General features: G+C 40.2%; 1 pseudogene; it reads right to left on the bottom strand.

The window, feature by feature from the left end:
- Positions 1-3673: 3673 nt before the first annotated feature.
- LOC121680476 lies at positions 3674-10575 on the bottom strand (annotated as a pseudogene).
- Positions 10576-11502: the final 927 nt, after the last annotated feature.

Here is an 11502-nt window from a genome sequence, read left to right as displayed (position 1 = left end):
GATTAATCATGCAGTTTTGGCATCACATCGCAACCCCTCTGATGCAAAGCTGATGTTCTTCTGTCCTGACACTGATGTTCTATTAGTCATAGCAAACTATAAGAGTCTGTTGAAAGATACTTGTATTTCAATGACATCTGGGATTCTGCAAGTGGAACAAATTTGGACAGCTTTAGGTGCAGATTGTTCCAAGTCTTTTCATGCATTCACAGGAGCAGACAACACCGGGCGTTTTTCTGGAATAGGAAAGTCTGGAATAGACTTGGTTCAACATCTACTTGAAAGCAGATGATTGTGTCCTCAATGCTCTACATATGCGTTCACCAAAAAGTGAAGTAACAGAGGATCAGCTATCTACTTTGGCTAAGTTTGTATGTGCTGCATACTTACCAAAAGGGGGTCCAGAATGACAATATCCCATATACAATAGGAAAAAATAAATAAATAAATAAAAAGAACACACTAAAACAAAACACAACATATAATAAAATAAAGATGTCCTCCAATGAGGGGGGTGGTGGTGGGTAAAAAAACAAACAACAAAAACATAACATTAAGGCAGCTATTTGGCAGTAAAATATAAAACAAAAACTCTAATATGGGTCAATGATCATCTAAATCTATTTGACATGATTTCTTGCCATTTAACTTGACATTTTGACAGCTAGAAATTAAATTCTAGGTAATCCTGGAGATGTAAGATTGAGAAATTAGTATTTGAAGGCGGCCATTTTGAAAATCCAAGATGGCCGCCATATTGACCTTGGAAAATTGTCAACCAAACATTTTCTGATTCTTCATACTCTAAGGTTTCCAAAAATATATAGTTTTCATAATCCCCCCAAAAATGTAACGAAATTACACAAGGAAACTGACTATAAGCGCCGCCTTCATTAGCGAGGTTGATGGAATATCCCCCAGGTCAACTAACGTTAGCTAAGTCTTCATTACATCTGGCAACCCAGAAGAGGCTCACGTCTGGTAGTCTTGAGAACGTTCACCAGTGTTTTGATTTTGGCCTACAGAACGTTCGGTAACAATCCTACAAATCACACCTTTAATTTGTTGGTAAACAATAATAATAGAGTGGAGAGGAAATTGTGCAATAATATTATAAATCTTATGATACATTTACATAGTCTTTCAGTTACCACCAGCCCTTTGAGGACAAGAATAGTGCTGATGTGGCCCGGGATGAAAATTAGTTTGACACACCTGTTCTAACCCAATCTTTGGTGGACAAGCTGGAACAGCTTTGTCAGTGACTCTGCCGCTGTTTAATATGTAACTGGAGTCCTTGAAAAACAAATAGTACTGATACATTGGTAGTCTAGTTATTACATGTGCGATATGAGCCTTGGTTCCAGTACAAATATCTTTCCACTGTCTCTATATTCAACATTGACACATGAAAGATTTCCTAATAGAAACCATTTACTAATACAAACACTTAACAAATTATGAATTGTGTGTAGTTATTATTAGTGTTAGTTATTATTAGTGTTACCGAATTATATTTTATTATTAACAGTTTATGTTAGGTATGGTGTGCTACAAAAGACGGTTTTGGGACCAATTTTATTTTCTTACATGTTTCCCCACTATTCATAGACTTTCCATTTTTACACAGACAATATGCAGCACAAACACGTTAACAGTACAGATTCAACAACCCGTTATATCCTCAGATCCTAGTATGTTAAATTTACTTAATTATTACCTTTCAAAGATTTTTTCTCAGCAAAACTAAGACAAAACAGAGATCATTGTCATTGGGTCCCAATGAAAACTATCTGCTGGTTCCCTGTTGGATCATACTGAACCAAAGTGTTGAGCAGCACACCACAAAGCTTGTGCAAGCCTGTTTTTACCTTAGAGATATTTCATAAATAAGACCTATCTTACTGTAACTTTTAAAGGAACAGAGGCTATACAGAAGTCATATGCCAGGCTTCTAACCAAGGCCAAGAGATGTTGATCACATCTTTCATGTTTTAGCCTCTCTCTAAACTGTTTTTATTGAAAGGGGCAGCCGTGGCCTACTGGTTAGCTCTTTGGACCTGTAACCGGAGGGTTGCCGGTTCGAACCCCGACCAGTAGGCATGGCTGAAGTGCCCTTGAGCAAGGAACCTGGCACCTAACCCCTCACTGTTCCCCGAGCGCCGCTGTTGATGCAGGCAGCTCACTGCGCTGGGATTAGTGTGTGCTTCACCTCACTGTGTGTAGCCTACACTGTGTGCAGTGTGTGTTTCACTAATTCACGGATTGGGATAAAGGCAGAGACCAAATTCCCCCCCCCCCCCCCAAAAAAAAAGATACCCGACCCTATTTACATGGTAAATGTAGGCTAAACCTTTACATAAACTGGAACAGAAAGCCCCTCTTAATCATGTCAACCTACCCATGTCATCTTTTATCAAATAGCCTACCACATGAAGCGTCTAACTTTTACAACACTGGCTATGTGGGCTATAGGGGTGTTTCAAGCTTTTTAAAAGTTCTGGGATGAGGGAAATCTCCCCCGGGAATTTTTTAAAATTCTGGTTGGTAAACAAACTATTTTAACACAGTTTGGGAAGGACAGGAATACCTTTACAGAGCAAGCAGCTCTGGCTCAAATTAGGTGAACATACCTTAGGCGCATTATAACTTTACTGCCCAACCCGCGAAAAAGGGAAAGAAAAGAAAAAATAAACCAAGTTTATGTCGCAATTTTCGATAGAGAAAAACACAATTATGGTAACCTACTAACAATAAGGATTTGCATACAACAATCTAAATACATTGCACTGTGTTTTGGTTGTCCCAAACTTTTAGATGATAGGCCTATGCAGTCAAGGACTTTTAACATGCGCACCAATTTGACTCGTCATGACGTGCCTTAACCCCAAAAAGGTTGAGCACCTCTGCACGCATTAACTGAATCCCTGTTCCAAACAGTGCTTTATTTTTTTAAATAAGCCTACAGAGGAAAGCAAACAATTCAACATTTTAAACATGTGTAGACCGTGACCGAGGACAATCTCTCACTGCTGTTAGTGTCAGCATCACTGCTAAGAACAGCACGTCTTTTAACGTTACGGTTAAACGCCTGAAAAATAATAAGCTGCTGCTGTTGTTTTCTTTTCATGACTGAATGATTTAGGCTATTATCCTATGAGTGAATGGGACGTTGTGTTTTTAAGTGCCAGAATTGACCCATCCAAAGTCACACCCGAAAACTGCCACAGCCAAACGTTATCATGTCATGACATTTTCATAGTCTATTGTTTCCATTCACACCATATTCCGGTTTTATTCGGAATAATGCCAATATTCAGATTGCACATGAGTCAAAAAATATAAGATAGTTGTCACACAAGTTTTTTTTTATTGTTGTGGGCTAATATTGAACGATTTCACAAATAAAGCCGTGAAAAAATTGTACGCACAGTGCGTACAGGATTACGCCTGCCGGCGCCACTGCTATACTATATGGGACATTCCAGAATTAGAGGACATTTGGTGTCCCCCACCTGATATTTCAAATACTCAAGTCCAAAATAACATAAATGTTCAGATAACCTGCAAGTGAAACTGTCATAAAGCAAAACATAATAATCTGCTGGGGAAAAGTGGTTTCTTTACATGATTAAAAATACCGATTAGTTCTGGAACACCCCTTAAAATGGGGTTTTTATCCTGTCCCCGGCTCCTGATGACCAACTTTTAAACCAAATTGAACGGCTAAAATAAGTCTTTAATATATTATCTTTTGCAGTATTTTGTGGATATGCATCTATTGTATCTGTAAAAAATAATTTCTTTGCTTATAACATATATTGAATACTATCTATTGTGCCATGAAGTTGTGTCCCCGAATGTGCATGCAACCCTGTTACCAATAAAATTTTTGCCTGGCTGATGAAGGGTTAAAATATTATGTCATATTACAAACAAGAAATGACATCATGCCCATATTGTGGTTGATGTCCACATACTGGTGGTTATCCATGGTAAATGCAGGCCATGTGACAGGAACCTTCTCACCTACGTTAGGATCTCTGTTGATGGATAAGAATTAAAAGACAGAGAGGCCGAAAAACAGAGCAATTAATATAACATGCACATGACTCAATTTATATTGACTTTTATCATTCAGTCTAAATAAACCAATTTTTCCCATTATAACATCATAGTTGGAGGCATATTGATCTAATTTTCTGTCATACCCGGTCTTGGCAAAGTTGGTCCAGTAGTTGATCATGTATCTAGAGACATCACGGTACTTGGGCCAGTATCCCAGAGGTGTGGCGAAGGGCTTGCTGAAGACATACTGCAAGTCGTCAGCATGGTCAGCCCCCGTCCAGCTGGGGTATATGGACATTCTAGAAGGTTGAGTGAACAGGTAGGAGTAGGTACGGCCAGTCCTGAGGAGAGAAAGAGCGAGCAAGAGAGAGAGAGGGAGGGAGAGAGCAATGCATAAGAGTGCAGCATTCATATAAAGTCCACAATAAGGAAGTGTTGTGACAGTAGCCCAAACCCAACAACCAAGACAGTGTGGAGTATACTCCATTCTATCAGTGTGTGCTTGCTTTGGTTAGTTATCAAAATCAGTGATGATACATTAACCAGTAAGGTTGTACAAGTCTAAGATCTTCTTCATATAGCAAGACAATTGGAAAATATCGAGTTTGTGCTTGTACTTATGTGGGTGGGTGTGTGTGTGTGTGTAAGGGAGAGTATTAGTGTGTCCCTTTGCTTCCCGACCTTTGACCTTTTCTTTCCTAAACTGGGTCTATCAGAGAGGCTTACAGGTCTATCTCTATCAGAGAGGCTTACGTGGCAACGCTGGCATGTTGGTAGAGAGCAGCCTGAGTAGGCACCAGGAAGATGTAGTCAGTCTCTGCCTCCCCAACAGCCCTCTTCACCTCCTCCCTGGTAGGCTTGTCCCCCCAAGTGCAGGTGTACTCGCTGTAGGCCATGTCAGCAGCCCGCTGTCCCTTCTCTCTGGTCAAGGCAGTCAGGAGGGTCTTCAAATCCTCACTAAGAGGCAGCAAAAATAACAGAATAAGTACAGAAATGAAATTGTTGGTGCTGGATGCTGATGCTATCCAGTGACTTTAATGAATGATCTACCTGGCGATGTATCATAAGCATACATGAGATAAAAACACAAGGCTCTAGTTTGTATGACATGCAATGTGCAATGCAATGTGTTTTTACCGACCTATACAAACTAATGCTTATTTAAGGAACTGGGCAAAACATATTGTTGATTTAATACCACACAACACCACATTACACACAAGCAGCCAACACACAGATGAAGAAACAGTACATTAAATTGTTGAAAGAGACACTGTTGCCATGAAGCTTCTGAAAATCATAGATGACAAACTCTCATTTAAAGTCAACCTACATCAGGCATCTATAGATGTTAGATACAATGTCAGTACATTAAATTGTTGAAAGAGACACTGTTGCCATGAAGCTTCTGAAAATCATAGATGACAAACTCTCATTTAAAGTCAACCTACATCAGGCATCTATAGATGTTAGATACAATGCAAAAAATAACACAATGGTCTCTGCTACATTGTGCTATGCCGTGTGTCAATGAATGAGCAGATATTGGTATTACCGCCTGTACTTTTGCATGGTTTCTGCAACACGGTAGTCGTATTTAGTTACAGATCAAATTTATGTCCATAGTGTTAAAACAGTTGGCAGTCACTTACGCGTGTGTCGACTGAAGAGGTTGATTGATAGAAGGCACATCAAAACCAGTGAAGATGTGGCCGTCCATGTCGTTGACACCAGCAATGTAGTCCATGTCGGCGGCAGGAAGTCTCCATCGATGACAGGAGAGAGGACCAGGTTGTTGACAATGGGAGCTAAGGGAGAGAGACGCCAATCAGAAGTTAGCATCAATGAAGAGAGGAAAAAGGATAAACACTCTCACCCATCTACACTACCCACAACAATCCCTGCTGCCTCAACTTACCAGCTGCAGACCCATTCATTTCCAAAGTGCCAGCAAGGGTCAGAGCAGAAGCATCAGTCATCTGATGTAAATAAGCGACCCATCAGGCCAGCACTATAACTCTGAGCGTGGTAAACAAAATCGGATATTTCAGGCAGTAAATGCTCCCGTTAATAACCAAAACAGATTTTGTTTAAATCTACACACCTATGGCTACTGAAAAATGTAAGGTTCATTTAGCAAATGTTATTTTGAAGTGTTAAAAAACATAGTTGTTTTAGAATTTCCGAACAAAAGTGGTGATAATTGGGGGTGTTACTTGATACTTGACTGAAACAACAAAAAGACAAAATAAGCTTCAATATTACTTGTCCCTAAACAGAGAGTACACTGTGGCAAACTACCTATCCACAGTCACTGATACCAGGCAGAGAAAAACCTTGACCAGTAAGAGACTAAGACACACACACACACACACACACACACACACACACACACCATTGCAGTACCATGGTGCATGATGCATGATGCATGATGTTTTGTTTTCTTTCTTTACATACTACTACTAATTACCTGTACAATAAGAAATGTTTTGGCATTACAAATTGTATTTTTTGTCCTGCCAAAAAGCTCAATTGAATTGAATTGGGAGAGAGAGAGGGAGATAGAGAGAACGAGGGAGAGAGAGAGGGAGGGAGAGAGAGAACGAGAGAGAGGGAAGGAGAGAACGAGAAAGAGAGAGAGAGATGACATTTACCTGGAAGTTGACACAGGCGCCTCCAGCAGACTCTCCGAAGACGGTGATGTTGTCGGGATCTCCACCAAAAGCTTTGATGTTCCTGTGCACCCAGGCAATCCCAGCATGCTGATCCCACAAGCCGTAGTTACCTATCAGTGGTACGGGTCACTACTTTTAGGTCAGGTCAGTCTGAATTCTATTTAATCTATATATAATGTGTCTTCTTAGTTTAATTCAGGTAATTTTCAGATCCAATTCATTCTATTCGGTTCAATTTTATATCATTTAATCCAGCTCAGTAACTAAGTAAATGGCTACAGATTCTCTTGGCTCCTGAAGAGTTTCTGCTGCTGTTTGTTTACCAGGGACGCCGCCATCTCCAGTGCTGAGGAAGCCCAGAGTTCCCACACGGTAGTTCACTGTCACCACAATGACATTTCCTCTGTTGGCGATCTCCTCTCCATCGTACAGATAGTTGTCAAGGAAGTTGGCTCCCATGGCATCCTCGACTAGGAAGGCACCTCCATAGATCCACACCATGACAGGGAGGTTGGTAGAAACCGCTGCAGGAGTGAAGATGTTGGTTAGGAGAAGAAATGTTTAACATTGACAAGAAACACTTAATGTTTAAAATTGGCTGGGGGAAAAAATCTGATATACAACATTATACAATCTTTAAAAAGTTACCAGGGTAAGGCGTGCTGCTTTAAAATCATGTAATAAGCATGAACCATGGAGTTAGAAGTAAAGAAACTAAACATTGTGTGTGGTGGTTGTTCAATGGCAACATGTACCCTATCAGAATGTGAACACACAGGATACTGAGGCCATGATTATGGTTTTACCAACAGTTAAGTCTCTATGTGAAGTGGTAGCCTATGGAGCAGGAGTGACGGGTTCAGTGATGGGTTCTTTTGTGCGTATTCAAGAGAAAATGAGCCTTTGCATAAGGTTTGGGGGTTGGAGTACCTCTGAGTCCCTGGGGTACCCAGATGTTGAGGTAGAGACAGAGTCCTCATCACCCATTGTGCCTGTCTGAAGGAGGTTGAGCTGCAGACACCTACTCCTGTAGTCTTTGGCTTTCAGGACACCTGCAGAGTGCAGACAGCAACGGCAGTACCGGTGATGCAAATACACGTCCATGTCTGTGAGTATGTTATTGTGTAATTAAAGGTTTCGACCAAAGTTGACATTTATACAGTCGTGTAAATAATTATATGGGTCACTCTTACATCAGAGTACCAGTCTGCAATGCTTAAAAGCTCTTTGAAAAAATATGATAGCATTTTGTCCATATAAGCACATGCATAGATGTAAACTAAATGCTCTTGCTTCAGTATGCACATAAAATATGCATTATATATATTGTAGCGTCGGCGCAAAAAGACAGTGTTAGCGTTCTCCCGCGAAAGGCATGCTGGGATACGAGAGCGAACATTTGGGGGGTTTATGTCGTTATTCTCTTAAGTTATAAGTGTAAAGTTTACATGTACTACTGCTTTAGTGTAACATGTTTCCCTTTTAGTTCTCCCTCGTGTGTGATCCTTTTTGTGTGGGGGGCTGCGTCCTCCCCTGTATGTGTAGTGTGTGTGTCTGCTTGACCTGCCCCGTGTGTATAGTGTTCTGTATCTTGATCTGTGTCTGTGTCCCTGCCCTCGTTCTCAGCCAATAAAGCTTGCATTGAACAACTCTTGGCGTCCTGAAACCTTCAAACGTTACAATATCATGCTTGCATATTGCACTTTTAAAATGAAATTAACTTCTGAGCCCTGCAACAGTTGTCTTGCTTGTTTGGTGACTATTTATGTTTGTGTCATACCTTACCATAACTATAAACTGGGTAAACAGCTTCTACATGGCATTATATTTTAGCCTACATTTAATTAAGATTGCCCCCCCCCCCCCCCCCCCCCCCACAGGCTTCTATTGACTGCTGTAATTTTGTTGAGTGAGCCAATATGGCCAAATAAACTTTATGAGATGTGTTAAAATGTATAGAAAAAAGTATAAAAACTAAGTTTAAGTCATTGGTTCTTCAGCATACATTTGGGCTGTGTCCAATGTATGTTTGTAGTGATGGTGTGTATAAAATGTCCATCTTATGTCAAATGACCATCTTTAAAACAAAAGATTTTGACCATAGAGTGATTACAGGACACACCTTCAAATTAGATTGACTTGGACCTTGAATCTGAAAATACTTTTTTGTTAGCATGGTATACCAGGTATACTACATCTAATGAGAATGACCCCCCAACTGTTTTTTCTTATATTACATTTTTAAAAGTAATGATGGAGGAAATGCGGCAGGCAGAAATGGGTGGGAATGAGTGTGATAGAGTTGGGAGCTAGGGTTAGGCTCTCTGCTTAGACCCCTAACAAACCTGTCAAGACAAGTGCTGTATACTTCCTGATGTCCAGTATTATCAATGTGCCATGGTACCAATAGTAACTGTCATTTCACATTCACTGTGATTACTTGAAAAACTCCTCAGGAAAGAGGCTACCACACTGACCATGCATATACACTAAATAATGCTTCTTGCATGAATCTTAGTGAGACCCACCATCCCAGCCAGGGTGGGGTTTGGGCTTCTCAAAGCGACCAGGAGGAGCGGCGAAGGGGATTCCCTTGAAGACGTCCATGTAGTGCAGTGGTCCCCAAACTACGGCCCGCCACCTCATTTTGGGTGGCCCCCCAAAACATGTCCGCGGTATATAGCATCTGGCCCGCATGGGAGTACGACATCGTCAAACTATAACTTCCGTAATTTCCCCCATTCATTCATGTAATACTCTTTTTGTCCACTGGTGTGCGCTGTTTTTGGCGCTGTTTTGCGTTTGCCATCGAAAACGGAATGAAACGTAGGCCTACTGTACCTGCAAACACTGCAAGAGGCTGACTGCATCAGTGCTCAAAGTATTCTAGAAGTGTATCAATTAATTTTTAATAACTAACTAAGTCAAATCATATTTCTGGGACTTTCTGGGATAATTATTTCTATTTTTTATTCACTCGTTTAAATGTTCATACAAATTCATCAAGTTCTCATCAGGTGAGTGAAAGTGGTCATTTCAGATGTTTTTGCCTGCACTTCATAAAACTCTCATAGTTTGAGAACTTCAAATTATTTGTAGGATATTGCTTGTTCACAACTTGAGCTGTGTATGCAAATACACAGAGTTCAGAGTTCACACATTTTGGATAAAATACACTTTTGGGACTCCCTGCTAATACTTTTGGGAATGTTAAAGTCTTTTTATTAGTATTATTTCATTTGAGCTACATTTTACACTGATATGGCATGATGGCAATATAAACACAGCTATTAATGGTATTAAATTGCAGTAGCCTATGATTAAATGTAATGGAATATTCAACTAAGGTAGACTGCTGTTGTTCACAGCACTAAGCTATTTATGTTTACTAATATACTCTCTGGCCCTCTCTTAGAGCCAGGCATAGTGAGCTGGCCCTCGGAAGAAAACGTTTGGGGACCACTGATGTAGTGGAAGAGTCCAGAAACAGCATAGTTGTTTCCAGAGACCATGCCACCTTCAGTCAGCACAGTTCCCAACTCAAAACAAAACAAAACATATATATACTGTATATCAGATCGTGAACGTATGTGAAACTCATCTGAACAGGTGAAAACAATAGTGTTACACCTGTTACAATAACTGTTAAGCTTCGGATGGGTTTGTCATTTCTAGTACACTATAATAGCATGCATCCTGTGTATACTGTACATGGTCATCTACTACTTCAAATTACTCAGTAAAGGTAACCAAAGTCAATAAAGCTCACAGAGGCACCAGAGACGGAGCCCAGACAAAGAGCTGCGGCCAGCAGAAATCCCAGAATAGCCATGGTGACCAACACCAGCAGAACTGAAGGGCTGTTTCTCCGGCCACAAATATATATATCCCCTCCTGACCTCCCCATCTCCTCTCCCTATCACAGTCTGTTTTGGTCAGTGTTGCATAATCACACCATATTTCCCTCTATCTCTTAGAGAGATAAACAAATACTACTGGTCAGTTTCTAGTAGTTTACTCCTAGACTAAAAGCTTTTTCTCTATGAAAATGTCCATTGCAGTTCTTTGAGTCCAGGGCTAGGCTATGTATGTGAAACCTTCCCTATATGGTGGGAAAGTAACAAGTTAACTGCTCCTTCTCCATTCACTCAATGAGCCCCTCTGAGATTCACATTCAAATAGTCAGTTCAAATGTGACAGTTGAACAATGTCATAGCAACAAACTCACATTTCTTACAATCAGAACACATTAATTGCCAGAGTGCTTAGTTCGTAGAGCATTAGTTCCTTTTCATCTTTAAGTAAGGAGGTGACCTTAAAAGACCTTAGGGCACTGAAACAATGTCATTCATATATACACCAGGTTGTAATTTATGAATTTCAATTCATATTCATAATTATATACATTTTGCCAGTAAAACTTGCCTTACAGACAACATATTGACTGATGTCTTAACTCAAATCTAACTTAATCTTTAAAGCTTGACCTCTTAATTCAAATCTAAAGACTACGACTGACTCGAGGAACCGCAGAGGCAGCCCCATTGAAGCATCATCTCCTAACCTGAGCCCTAGTGTTAATTTCGTCAGACGAGACGAGAGGAAATATGTTTGTCAACAACCTTTTTTTTCATGACTAAGACGAGACGATGACGAGACGGCAGTAATGTCCTGAAACACTGACTAAGACTATCTTAAGATGCATTATTGTTGACGAAAAAAGACTAGACTAAAATGTTTTGCATGAAATAAAAACTAA

Source organism: Alosa sapidissima, chromosome 13 (assembly GCF_018492685.1).
Source record: "Alosa sapidissima isolate fAloSap1 chromosome 13, fAloSap1.pri, whole genome shotgun sequence".
Taxonomy (NCBI): domain Eukaryota; kingdom Metazoa; phylum Chordata; class Actinopteri; order Clupeiformes; family Clupeidae; genus Alosa; species Alosa sapidissima.
The sequence above is the reverse complement of the archived record's forward strand: the minus strand, read 5'-3'. Positions and strand labels throughout refer to the sequence as shown.